At 41.1% G+C, this 12,975-nt stretch overlaps 1 protein-coding gene across 3 annotated transcripts in view; it reads right to left on the reverse strand.

The window, feature by feature from the left end:
* RGS17 (regulator of G protein signaling 17) overlaps positions 1 to 12,461 on the reverse strand; it is a 119,330-nt gene extending 106,869 nt beyond the window's left edge. For 2 of the 3 annotated variants that reach the window (XR_012433551.1, XM_045391354.3), the window contains exon 1: positions 12,303 to 12,461. The gene's annotated coding sequence lies outside the window, so the exon portion shown is untranslated. Of the gene's footprint in view, positions 1 to 6,918; positions 7,003 to 12,302 lie in introns of those variants that run through there. The other variant, XM_065543600.2, reaches the window with a different exon arrangement.
* Between the last annotated feature and the right edge of the window lie 514 nt (positions 12,462 to 12,975).

The following is a 12,975-nucleotide window of genomic DNA, read 5'->3' on the forward strand; positions in this document are numbered from 1 at the left end:
AAGTAGTTTCTAGACAAACACAAGTAACTTCCTCATTGCAAAATCTGATGTGTCATCCTGGTCTTGATGTTACTCACCCTTTCTCCACATGACATAACTCAGCTGATCTCCTTTCTTAAACTTTTTCTAATCTTTGGTGTAGGATTAATATATATATGAATAAAACTGGCTAAAAAATTTCCACATTCTTGGTTTTATGGCATATCACAGTGTCTTCATTCTCTTTATAACACATTTTTATTCTGACCATCTTATGTATGAATGTGTATATACATGAATATATGCATGTATACATATATGCATATGTGTATATTTTGTTTCCTTCTTTTTCCACATGTCCATTCATGCAAATATGCTCCAGAATTCTAAGCTCACCTGCTCTCTTCTCTTTTTCCTTTGGCACTTTTCTACTATTGTTACCTGGACGTAAAAGACTTTCAAGTTTTATTTCTAGCTCTATTCATTCTCTTGGGTTTGCAGTCCAAATTCTCTGGTACCATCTGGACCTCAGAGTTAGAATGAGGCCTTGTAGTTCATTCAGCCTCCCAGTCATTAAATTTCCTCCATGACATCTCTGTCAAGTATTTGTCTACCCTACATTTTTTCAGTGACATTAAACTTGCTACCTTTCAAGGCAGTTTACCTAACCAGCTGGCTATGACTCTTAAAAGTTATTTCTGGCCAGGTGTGGTGGCTCATGCCTGTAATCCCAGCACTTTGGGAGGCTCAGACAGGTGGATCGCCTGAGGTCAGGAGTTTGAGACCAGCCTGATCAACATGGTGGAACCCTGTCTCTACTAAAAATACAAAAAAAAAAAATTGGCCAGGTGTGATGGTGGGCACATGTAATCCCAGTTACTTTGGAGGCTGGGGCAGGAGAATTGCTTGAACCTGGGAGGTGGAGGTTGCAGTGAGCCAAGGTCATGCCATTGCACTCCAGCCTGGGCGACAAGAGCAAGATTCCATCTCAACAACAAAAAAACCAAAAAAGTTATTTCCAATAGGATGGCAACATCTCTATGATGCGTGTCCACTGATTCTAATGCTATTCCTAAGGTAACAATAAGAGCAAAGACACACTGAATACGAAATGTGTTCTAGCGGCACTGCACACATTATCTCTCTACAACTCTGCAAGGTGGTTTTATTATTTTCATTATATCATTGGGACAATTTAGAATGTATAATCTTTTCCCACGGCTTTTCCCCAAATGGTGAAACACACATATCTTCCAGGGAAACCACTGTCTTCCAGGTTAAGAAAGTACAAATTCCTCCAACCATGTCTCACACAAATTATTTTGTCTTGTAAGTTAATTTCACCACCTGTATTCTTGACTTCTAACGATGGTATCAAAAATAAGTTCAAAATAACATTGCAATTGTGACTTGGATATGCAGAATAGAACATAACAATTGCCAACTTCGTTCTAGATGCTATATGGCTCTACTGACATAGCCTAAGATCATACTTGTTGCTTCCTACTTAATCTACCAATATCCCTGAGGCTTTTTAATCAATGGCGTACTAAACATCTGTGAGAACTCTCATGGCTATGTCAAACTATTTCCCAGACCGAACTCAATTTATTTCCTCACTAACCTCTTCATCAGTTTGACTCTTCCATGTCTTATGACATCTTTATTTCCCAGACTCATAGACTAAAATGCTCCCTGACAGCTTTATAGCTCCTCTTACATCTTCTAGATCTTTTTGTTCACCAAGTCTTGAAGGCTCTGACTCAAACATTTTCTCACATCATCATCTTCCCATGGACTCTGCCCTTTGCTGTTTCTCAGTTTAGGCCTCTTCTTCTCTCACCTGGACAGCTGAAATTGTGGTGTTCCTACTTCCCTTGACCACCCCACTGCATGGACTGATGAAGTGCCTGTCCCATAGCACAGCTCCTACCTGGTAATCCTCTGCTCAGACAGCTTCAGCAGCACTCTGCCTAGCAAGGAAAATTCCACCTTTTTACTCTGATATTAACAGCTGCCAGGATATATCTTATTTTTTAGCCTTATCATCTAGTGATTTCCTGTGAGTGTGGTATGCTTTTGAAATACTGTGCACAAAATGGTTTTAATTTTCCTGATTCTGCATCTATCTTTATTTACATTGTCTTTGAGCCTGGAAACCTTTCTTTGTCTGTCAAAATTCTATCTTTCAATAATCTGAGAAAATGTCACAACCTCTATGACACTTTTGCCAGATCCTGGTCTAGCCATTTAAAATTAATCTCATGCTGCTGACTTCTCACAGCATTTTAGTTCTTTCCTAGAATATAATAACAACAGAAATTTACATATAGGTCTTATCTCTTTATTCTTTAGGATCCCTAAGACTTGGCCATTTTTTTCTTTTTTTTAATTTTGCTATTCTTTGGTACAGAGTAAGGATTGAATTACACAGCACATTAATTAAGAAAAAGGAGGCAGGAAACAGAAGAGGTAAAACTGATGAGTAGCAGAAACTGAAGAAAACTTGCAAATCTAATGCAAACACTTGGAAATTCAGACCCACACAGGCTGTATTTACCAATGCACCGAAAGACTTTTCTCTCTTTCCTTTGTTGCTACCTCTCTCTAATATAACTTTTTAGACTGTATCCTCTGATCTCTACTTTCAGGCACATAACCTCTTTCTTTTTCCCTAAAATCTAACCAGACTAGAACTCTCTTGGGGCTAATAGTCAGAGGCCAGCACACCAAGTGCCAAAGTTGATTTTGGTTGCAATCAGCCACCTCACTGAGTAACCACATTCAGTGATCCTACTAAGTCATAAATCTCCATCCTCTTAAAAACAATCTCAGTGGCAATGAGCAGACAAGCTTTTCCAAGCTCACTTGTCACTCCCCCAAAGTCTTAATAAATATTTTAGATATTAAGTCATTGCAATGCCCTGTTGCTCAATAAAAAAAAAAAAAAGAAAAAGTTTATCATACACATTTATTCATTGCTGGTATTTTGAAACAAGACATAAAGTTCTTTGCACCACAAAGATAAAATTAATTTTATATAAGATGTACTTAAATAGTTGCATTTAGAAAGAAAACTTGGGGATAGATTATCAATGTGATTGAATTTCAGTATCACCTACGAGAATTTTAAACTATTTAACATAACCTATGTTCGGTCAAGAAAAGTGCTTCACATTTTTTCCTTCCTGGAATTAACATTTATTTAATGGAATTCTACCTTATGAAACCCCACTTGCATTACTCAGATGTTCAGTCAATGAAATTACTGAATTATTGGGAAAAATTACCTTCTTAAGATTAGGTCACATGAATTCACGAAACTGGAAGTGGTTACATAATATAGCAGAGTTACATAATCACGTATTGAATGATATTATACTTTAAGATATAATGAGTTTTTAACTAATAGTCTTGTTTTCTGAGCCCAGCCTTCCTGCTTTTTACTTGACTCTCCTTCTCATCTCACTGGTGCCTCCCTCTCTATTCTCAAGCATGTATCCTTTCTTCCTGAATATTTAGTTAGGATTATGCAGGCATCATGTCAGTTGTTTCCCATAAATAAAAAGGGAAACACACATATATGCATATACTGACACACAAAATCATCTTTTCAAGATATTACATTTTGGAGACAATTCCAGTGTGGGAAGGACTTCTCTATGGCTTGGTTTTGAGTATTTAAAATGATAAATAAATGTAACTTTCAATGAAATCCATCATTTATATAAACATAGGTGGTCATTAGACATTGAATTTACTAAAAGTAACTTAGTCTAAAATATTTCTTCATCAGTGAAAATTGAAGTTACTGGACTTGAGTAGATGAAGAAAACATGGACTCCAATAGCTTGAGTCCAATTTGCCAATATTATTTTCTCATAAATTAGCACAGAAATCACAATCAGGGCAGTTTATTCCTGACTACCAGAAGAAAATAAGACAGTAGGGTTTTGTTTGTTTGTTTGTTTCCTGGCAGACAGAACGTTTGAGCTCTTGATACGTTTTAAATTTCAGGCAACAAAATTATGTAAACATCCTAAAATTACATAAAATAAGAGTAAACATCTATTTTTCTATGAACTATTAGATGTACAAAAAGCAAAGATACTCCTTTCTCCTCAATTTATCTATTTAGAAATACTAATAACAATAATAATAAGAAGAAAGAGTGGGGAAAATCAAATGTCAAGCCTCACCCAAACAGTATGTAGGGAAAATGTTAGTACTCCAGTTCACAATGAAGCGTTTTACCGCAATTTACATTGGAGTATTTAATACTCCAATTCACAATACGGCATCAGTTAATCATAATAGTTTGTAAATTATATAGGTCATTGTATTGCTTTATAGCATGTCTATGCCTTAGTGCTCCAATAAAAGATACTAGTTTTCCTTTGCTTTTATCTAGTGAATTTTGATCATACTAAACTCACAGGTCACAGGTAAAATACTGTATGGTAGTGCTGAGTATAAATAAATTGAGAAAGAAATAGGTTCAAATCTTCCATTAGCATACATTTTTACTTATTAACAGCCTGGTCAAAGATTTAATGACAAGCATGTTAAATGTAGTGGCTGACAGGAGTGCAGAACTCACCTTCAAGTTAATTGATTCACAATGTCAATGTCTTTCATTTCCATAGTTAGACATATTAACTATATATTCATGACATATTTCTCAAAAGGGTTTGAAGTCTTCACTCTGATCTTATAAATCATATAAAATCTTTCTAGATCAAGGCAAATCTAACTGCTAGATTTAGAAATTGCCCTAGTGATTTTAACAAGCTGGTATGGAAAATGGTTTTCTTTCTCAAAATTAAATGTATTTTTTTTTTTTCATCCAAACCGAGGACTCTGGGTTTTTGGTCAAGGTACTATATTATAAACAGATTGCAATCAAGGATGGAACTGCAACAGTATCAGGAACAAATTCTAAAATATTGCTAGTGCATGGGAAATGTGAACCCTGAAGAAGGGCAGGGATCTCACTCTCCTTCCCCCTTTGTTCATCCCCTACACCAGCGTTTTAGAATAACTTACATTACAATGATTACACAGGGTAGCCTGTAAGTGAGGGAGGAAAAGGCATAGTACAGATGTATGTATACATTTTCTTTATTTCTATGAGAAGGAATTGGGTGTTGAGGTAGGTTCACAAAGAGGGTTAAGCCTCCAGTCTGTTGTTTTGATATTACGGTCGAGGTTGTTAAATCATCCATAAACAGAGCCACTTCCTGCTTTTCTTCTTATCTCTGAGTCTCTGCTTAGCAGCTTGCTTGAATATTAGTGGTAGAGGCTCCTAAATTTTGAGATCAATTAGTCTATTGCTAAACCCTAAGGAAATCGTTGCCTATTACTCCCATGTTGTATTTAGCTATGACTTCACAGCTTAGAATGACCAGTACTCACTGGATAAAAGAAAAATAAGTTGAAGAAGCTTATATATGAATTCCTTGTGGAAATGGACCATGTTTAATTAATCTTTGTATCCAAAAACATCACAGAGTCTAGCACATAGTAGGTGCTCAAATATGTTTATAAATAGGTTGGTGAAACAAACTAGTCAGGAAAGGATAACACAGGAAATACACAGAGAACAACCTAAACATTAACAAGGACCAATTAGTCAAGACAAATACTGGCACGAAATTAAAACCCCTTCAAGCACTTATTGTTTACACGATGTTTCTTGTATCTATTTTGATTTATTAACTCTAGTAAAATACCTGATATTTTCATACTGAGTACCAATATATGAAGGATTTTATAGACATAATTTCTTTTAATCCTTTAACTTTTTAAAATTGTCTTCAGTTTTACAGATAATGATACTAAGGCTCAAAGAAGTGAAGACTAAATCCCTGGTTATTTGAATCTAAAACCTGGGCTCTTTCCACCAAATTACATTCTCTGCTTTTAAAGTCTCCTTCTTTTAAGAGCAATTTTCCATAAGCTTTTTTGCCTCATATGAATTCAATCATATGGATTGCTGTGTTTCAAATAGCAAACTTTCAAATATTGTTGAGTTTGATTAAATAAATCCTGAAAAAATAGGAGAGTTTAGGGTAACAGGACGTGGACATGGGGTCATCTACCAAGAGCCAAAATTAACTCATAAAATCTGTAGATTACATGACTTATCATAAATACACCAAAAAAACAGGCTCCTACCTTTCATAGAGACTGGAAAATAGAGAAAGTAACAACTTGCACAAGAGTTTTCACTGGATTTAACTCACTATACTATTGGGAAGAGTCAAGATAATTTTTAAAATGAAATAAACACTCACATGCTCATTCCATTTATGTCATAATTTCCCCCAGGTTGTGTCTGTTTTACTGTAATGCGATGGCTCTTGAATTATAACCTGTGTATTTCAACAGCCAATCAACAGTACTGTACTGTGAAAAGCCTGTGACCCGAGATAAGGAAGTAAATATTTGCTTTGTGAACCACAATCATTGACTACAATAGACTTATATTTACTGACACAGGGATTTTAAAAAATCTCACATACAAAGCTTAAGAAATTCAGCGATTTTAGATATTTATTACTTATGCTAGAATACAAAGTATAAAGTACTTCTATAATTTCATGAAAAACTCTGCACAGCTAATAAATAGTAAAAATTCAAATCCATTTCTATTTGAAATAGATGTTATTTTCCACCATAGGTCACTGCTTCTCCTAAAGGGAACTCTCATCATTATAAATTCTGAATTACTCAGGTTTTACTGTATTTGATAAACTGGTACCACTGATGATTATAAACTTATACACTTTCAGCTGGGCGCAGTGGCTCACACCTGTAATCCTAGCACTTTGGGAGGCTGAGGTGGGTGGATTGATTGCTTGAGCCCAGGAGTTCAAGACCAGCGAAACCCCAACTCTACAAATAATACAAAAATTAGCCAGGCGTTGTGGTACACACCTGTAGTCCCAGCTCCTGCAGTGGGAAGATCACCTGAGCCCAGGGAGGTTGAGGCTACAGTGAGCCATGATTGAGTCACTGCACTCCAGCCTGGGTGACAGAGTGAGACCCTGTCTCAAAAAAACAAAACAAAACATTTATACTTTCTAGATAGTTTAATACCTAAGGACTTTGTAGATTTTCCAAGCTAGATAATTAAACTTTTGAAAACAAAGTTATCAAAAGTTACAGAACTTTAAAAGTCAAAAACAGGAGCTTACAAGACCACTGAATCATGTGCAACATCGCAGATACAGAGCTCATTAAGGTAACACATTAAATTCTTACTTTTAACATGTTTAAATTTCACCTAGAGCTTACAAGTTGAGGTAAGATATGATTCTAACCTGACATGGTTTTATAATTAAGCTTAATTGAGTCATTCTGATGAGAAATCACAAAGAACGTCCCTAGGCTTTCCATGTACTCCCATCTTTCCTTTCAACCCCTTTATCTCAGAAAAACTCGGAAGTTCTTCCATAACATTGGCAACTGGCAGAAACAATCCATGACTATCTGGGAACTCTTCAGACACAAGCTTCTCATAGTAAGGTGTTTGTGAGCAAATTGTTTACTGGTTCTGGACTTCTAAAAAGAACTGTAAAGTCTGGAAAACTCGGGGGTATAGCAGTATGTGATGAACCCCGATACCCTGGCTGATCCAGCCTTTCTGGTTTAGCCACAGTGATCTTTGTATCTTTACCACATGGAGCCTTTGTCACTGAGCATTTCCTTTCCTTGTTTGCTGTTGCCTTTTAAAAAATTAATATTAGCACTCAAACAAATAAGAGAAATGTACCAGACTAGCAGTGGAAACACAGGCTAAAGACTTGAACGAGCCATCCTCAAAGACAAAAACTGCTTATCAGTATGTCAAAAAGTAATCAGTCTTATTGGTAGCCAAAGAAATAAAAGTTTGAAAAATATTATTTTCACCTATCAAGTTAGCAAAGATTTTTTAAAGAATGGCATTATGTTGGCAAGAACTAGCTGTTCTAAGCATCGTGCCCAAAGGAGAAAGTGCAATAGAGATATGCGTACAAAATTTAGGCATGAGGATCAAAACCCAAAGATAAAAGAATGGCTAAATAAAGACATCCATAAGGTGAACTATTTTGCAGTCACTAAATCGCATTAAAAATATCAATTTTAATTTCTTGAGAAACAGCAACAAAGGAATGTTAATTTTTTTTAGAAGTATGAGGTTCTAAAACAGCCATCCCCACCTTTTTGGCACCAGGGCCCGGTTTCGTGGAAGACAATTTGTCCACGGATGGCAGTGGGGGTGGGGGGATAGTTTTGGAAGGAAACTGTTCCACATCAGCTCATCAGGCATTAGATTCTCATGAGGAGTGCACAACCTCAATTCCTTGCATGCGCAGTTCACAATAGGGGTCACGCTCCTATGAGAATCTAATGCCAGCTGCTGATCAGACATGAAGAGGAGCTCAGGAGATAATGCTCACTTACCAGCCACTCACCTCCTGCTGTGCTGCTGGGTTCCTAACAGGTCATGGGCTGGTACCCATCCACAGCCCAGGGGTTGGGGACCCCTGTTCTACAACATGATTCAAATTCTTAAAACAATGGTACATTTATATAAAGGAAATAAACTTGTGGTAAACTATGCTGTGTTTTCAATAGCAGTTCTTTAGACATTGAGATAATTATAAGCACTCAGTACATGCCAAGCACTATGTTCAGTACTTTATATACACTGCATTGTATTTATGCTTGCATCCTGCCTTCATCCCTCTTGTATGTCTGAGGAAACTGAGGCTCAGGACAGATTAGTAACTTGCCTACAGCAATAAAGTTGTTAAAGGGGGAGCCACAATACAAGCTAAGGCCAGCTTGACCCAAAATTTGTGCTCTTCACATCCATATCTGCCAATAGGTAATTTTGTATTGTAGGGGATCTAAAATAAGCAAATATTGCTTTTATAATTGGGAAACAAATCAGTAACATAAACGTTGTATTAAACACATATATATTCTCAAAATGACAATTCTGAAAATTGCTTCCTCCAAAGATGTAGAACCATAAACATGAGTTTCAGGAGCCCAACTAGTGTACTTGGTAAACAGTATTAAGTGCTGATTTTAAAAATGCAATTCTTACCTTGGAAGACTTTTGTGAGCCATGTCGACCCTGCAAAATGTATTAATTTAGGAAAAATTATTTTACACCTGCTTTTGCCAGATACCGTGCCAGGTGCTGGCACAATAGCAGAAATAATAGTCTAAATGAATTTCTTTGGAAGTTAGGAAAGTGTCTTTTTTTCAGAGATAACTGTGGGTAGGGAGAGAAGGAAGGTGGGAGTATCCATCAATCTCACATTGACAGTCTTGGCTACCTATTGGCTACCTATAGCAAAGGATTATTTTAAGGTTTTCCATAAAAATATATTTGTCTGAGGACCCCTGACACTCCCTTGGAAATGTCATATAATTTTAAGCCTCCCCAATGCATTCACACTTATACTCTAACTATAGCAATCAGGTGAAATAAAATGCTTTTAACATCACATAGCATTATTCTCATCCTCTGGATATATAGTGGTCCTTCAATTTGCCCTCCTTGGTAGTGCAGTATTTTCAGTGTTAAGTAAGCAGAGTTGGAGAGTATCAGAAACAGGATTCTCAGCAGAAATGTGGTTGAATGGACTCCCAGCCCTCTTAGCGTCATACGTCATCATCCATGCCTACCTTCCTTTTCCAGGAAAGCCCATGATTTTAGCAAATGGACTTCTGACACAAAGGCCATTATCTCTACAGCTTTAGATTAACAGGTAAATTCTTAGACTTTACTCTGTAAGTCAACCAGAATTTTGATCAATTCAGATTCAAAATTTTCACTTTTACTTGGCTGTAACAAGAACAACAAATGGGTAAGAATATATATTTCTCCTTTTCTTCAAAGACCATGGCCCTCGTGGTAGGAAATGTTAAGGAAGGTTTATTATTTTTATTATTATTTCTTATTATGCAAAAGTATAAAATATTTATAGCAATGATAATGAACTTAGACCTTAAACATGATGAATTCAAATAAATGAGTACCTCAGAGGAAGAGCCCTACAACCAAAGAGTTACCTATTTGAGAAGGAAATGCTGTTTGCCTTAGAATGAACAGGATAGTAAATTAACTGTCCTTGTTAATTCCCTTCCATGGGGACTAAACGCCAAGGAGTCGTTGAGGAACTATAGCAAAAAGGGTCGAAATCAATCTGCATAACAGACACTTTATGTTGTTTGTTCTGTAAATTAGACGGTTTTCTTAATCTTTCAGACTAGTTTCAGGAGGAAGGATGAGTGCCCGTGGCTCTGAGATCAGATGTCATTGCCATGGAGATTTATCTTATTTAATGAATAATACCACCCATCTTTTTGTAATAACAAACGCTTATTTTCTCGTTGCCTCAAACTAAATAAACTACTCTCCTATGGTCGCTCTAAGTGTAGGTTTCAAAAGATTATAAAAACTAGTGAATAAATCCAGTCTCCCCTGAGTGTGCTAATTACTGTTTTAGTTCATGTTAACAGAAGAAATGGCTTAACAATAGTAACAACTGGAGGGGGTCAAACTTCTCATTCATTTGTATTAAACCACCCTTTCATTAGATAGGAGTGCTATAATGTATATTTCTTGGATAATACTCTTACTACAAAAGACTTTGGAAACAAGTACAATGTACTTTAAATGTTTCACGGTTTGCAAATTATTTCGTACACGCAGCGTCTAGCAGCTATGAATTGAGGAGGAAAGCATTATTTTCCACTACACGAATAAAAATCAATTCTCACGTCTTCAATTAAATGATTTTCAGAAGGGTTCATCACCCGGAAAACCAGTATGTATGAACGCCGGAAATGCAGATGGCACCCAGCCTCAGAACTGCTTATTCTAGATGGGAACCAAACTAAGATTTCTCTTTATTATTTGTGAAAGCGATCCCACGCTGGAGAGAATCTCGCCGTAAAACAATTTAAGAAAAGAAAGAACTCTGAAGCGTGTGAAGTTCTCCAGACAAATCTTACAGTGACTCTTTTAAGGAAAGAAGCATTTATGGAAAGGTCAGGGGAGGTCAGGAGAGTTATGCCAGGAGCCAGGGTCAATTGTCCCTAGGCGACAGGGGTTCTCCCAGGTAAGCCGGCGTCCCGGGCTCCGGGCGAGGCGCAGGGCTCAGGGCGCAGGGCGGGTCCCGTACGCCGGGCGGGCGCGCGGGCATCTTTGTGGCCAGGCGACCCCGGCTCGCTCTCCCGGAGCCCAGGGACTCCCGAGGCTGGCGCGGGCTGCCCCGGACGCGGTGCCAGCAGCCTCCGGCTCGCGAGGAGCAGCTCCCACCCGCAGCTTCCGAGGCCAGCTCTGTCCCTCCGCCATCCTCTAGTCCTCCGGCATTTTCCAGGGAGACAGAGAGGCAGGGAGAAGAGGAGAAAGCGGCCGTGTCTGCACCCAGCCTCTGCCGCAGCACTCGAAGAGGGACAGCAGGGAGGCCGGCGGGGAGGCAGAGATTAAACTGATTCCATCGATCACGGTAAGACCATCATCACCTACAGCAAAGGAGGCTCCGATGCGCCCATCCGGGCAGCGGCTCGCGGTTGGTGGGCGTTCCTCGTCCTCGCCCCCTCGGTGGCTGTGGAATCCACCCCGCGCTGCACACGCCAGGACTCCCTTTCCTTTGACTAAGGGGAGGGGAAGGAACAAAAGAGACCCCCCACCCCCTACACACACACACACACACACACACCCCTCCGGTATTTTACTGCTGCTCAAAGGATTCATTTTCGCAACCTCTTCTGCGAACACCTTCCCCACCTGAGCAGTGCATATTCCCAAAGGTAAAGAGACATAAAGGAGGAAACACAGCACCCGAGGTGATCGGTCGATCGGACACTGTTGATTGCACATTCTCCTCGCTCCCAGCCAACCGCACAAAACCCGCAGCACCTCGCGCCCCCGGCCCGGCCCTCCTGGCCGCCCCCAGCAGGCTCCCGGCTCTCCGCGGGAACTCTGGGACCTGGCCGAGCGTTTCCCGGCGGGCAGGACACTTGCTCGGTTCCCCGCAGCAGCTGAGGGCAGCGAGCGGACCGCGTCTAGGCAGCGACGCGGGATTCAACTTCCCGGACCCGCGGCGCAGCCCCCGCTCCCGCCCGGGGCGCAGCGGCCACAGCCTAGACCCCAGCGCCTCGCAACCGTCCCCGCCGGGGCATGGGCGGTCGCGCTCTCCGCCCCCTCCTTCCTTCACCTCCCCCCTACCTTGAAAAAAATCCATCCATTGGTGCAAAGCAGACATTTTGATGTCATTTACTTAGCACCGCTCGGTTTGGAGGCAGCGTCTTACCCGGTCGCCTGGAGATGTGGGCAGCGCGCCGATGGGTCCAGGGGAGCGGGGCTGGGTGGCTCGGTCCTCTAGCAGAGCCGGTTTGCTGCCATCCGCCCAACTTCAGCACCCAGCGGGCGAGGAGAGAGGGAGAGCGGCGAGGATGCAGGGGAGGGGGAGGGGGAGGAGGGAGAGGTGGGCGGGGAGGGAGCGGGAGCCGCTCGGCAGCGCGCATGCGCCTCTCGGCCGGCGCAGCCCCTCGCCCGCCGCGGCCGGAGGGGCGGCTTCCCAACCCCTGCGCGCGGCCGCGAGAGTCCGGTACCCGCCCCCTCCCCGGGCGGCCCCCGGCCCCGTCCGACCTCGCGCGCTCGCCTGGGCGAGGCGCCCACCGTGCGGAGGGGCTGGGCCGGGACTCTCGGCTTCGGCGACGCCCGTCCGGAGCTTCGCGGGAGCCCCGGAGTCCCGAGAGCTTCCCTGAATGACAGCGGCTCTCCGCCGGGTCCCTGCAACTCCACTCTTCCGCAGCCCGCGCGCTGCTGTCCTGGGCTGCGCGAGAGCCTTGCACCCAGGAGCCGGCCTGCCAGGCACAGCAGCCTGCCTGCTGCGGGTCCCGGAGGAGGTATTGCCTGCGTGGGTATTGCCTGTCAAGAAAGTGTGAAGTTAAGCAAGTTTTGCTGCCTGAAGGACTTTATAA

The sequence above is a fragment of the Macaca fascicularis genome, chromosome 4 (assembly GCF_037993035.2).
Source record: "Macaca fascicularis isolate 582-1 chromosome 4, T2T-MFA8v1.1".
Classification (NCBI taxonomy): Eukaryota; Metazoa; Chordata; class Mammalia; order Primates; family Cercopithecidae; genus Macaca; species Macaca fascicularis.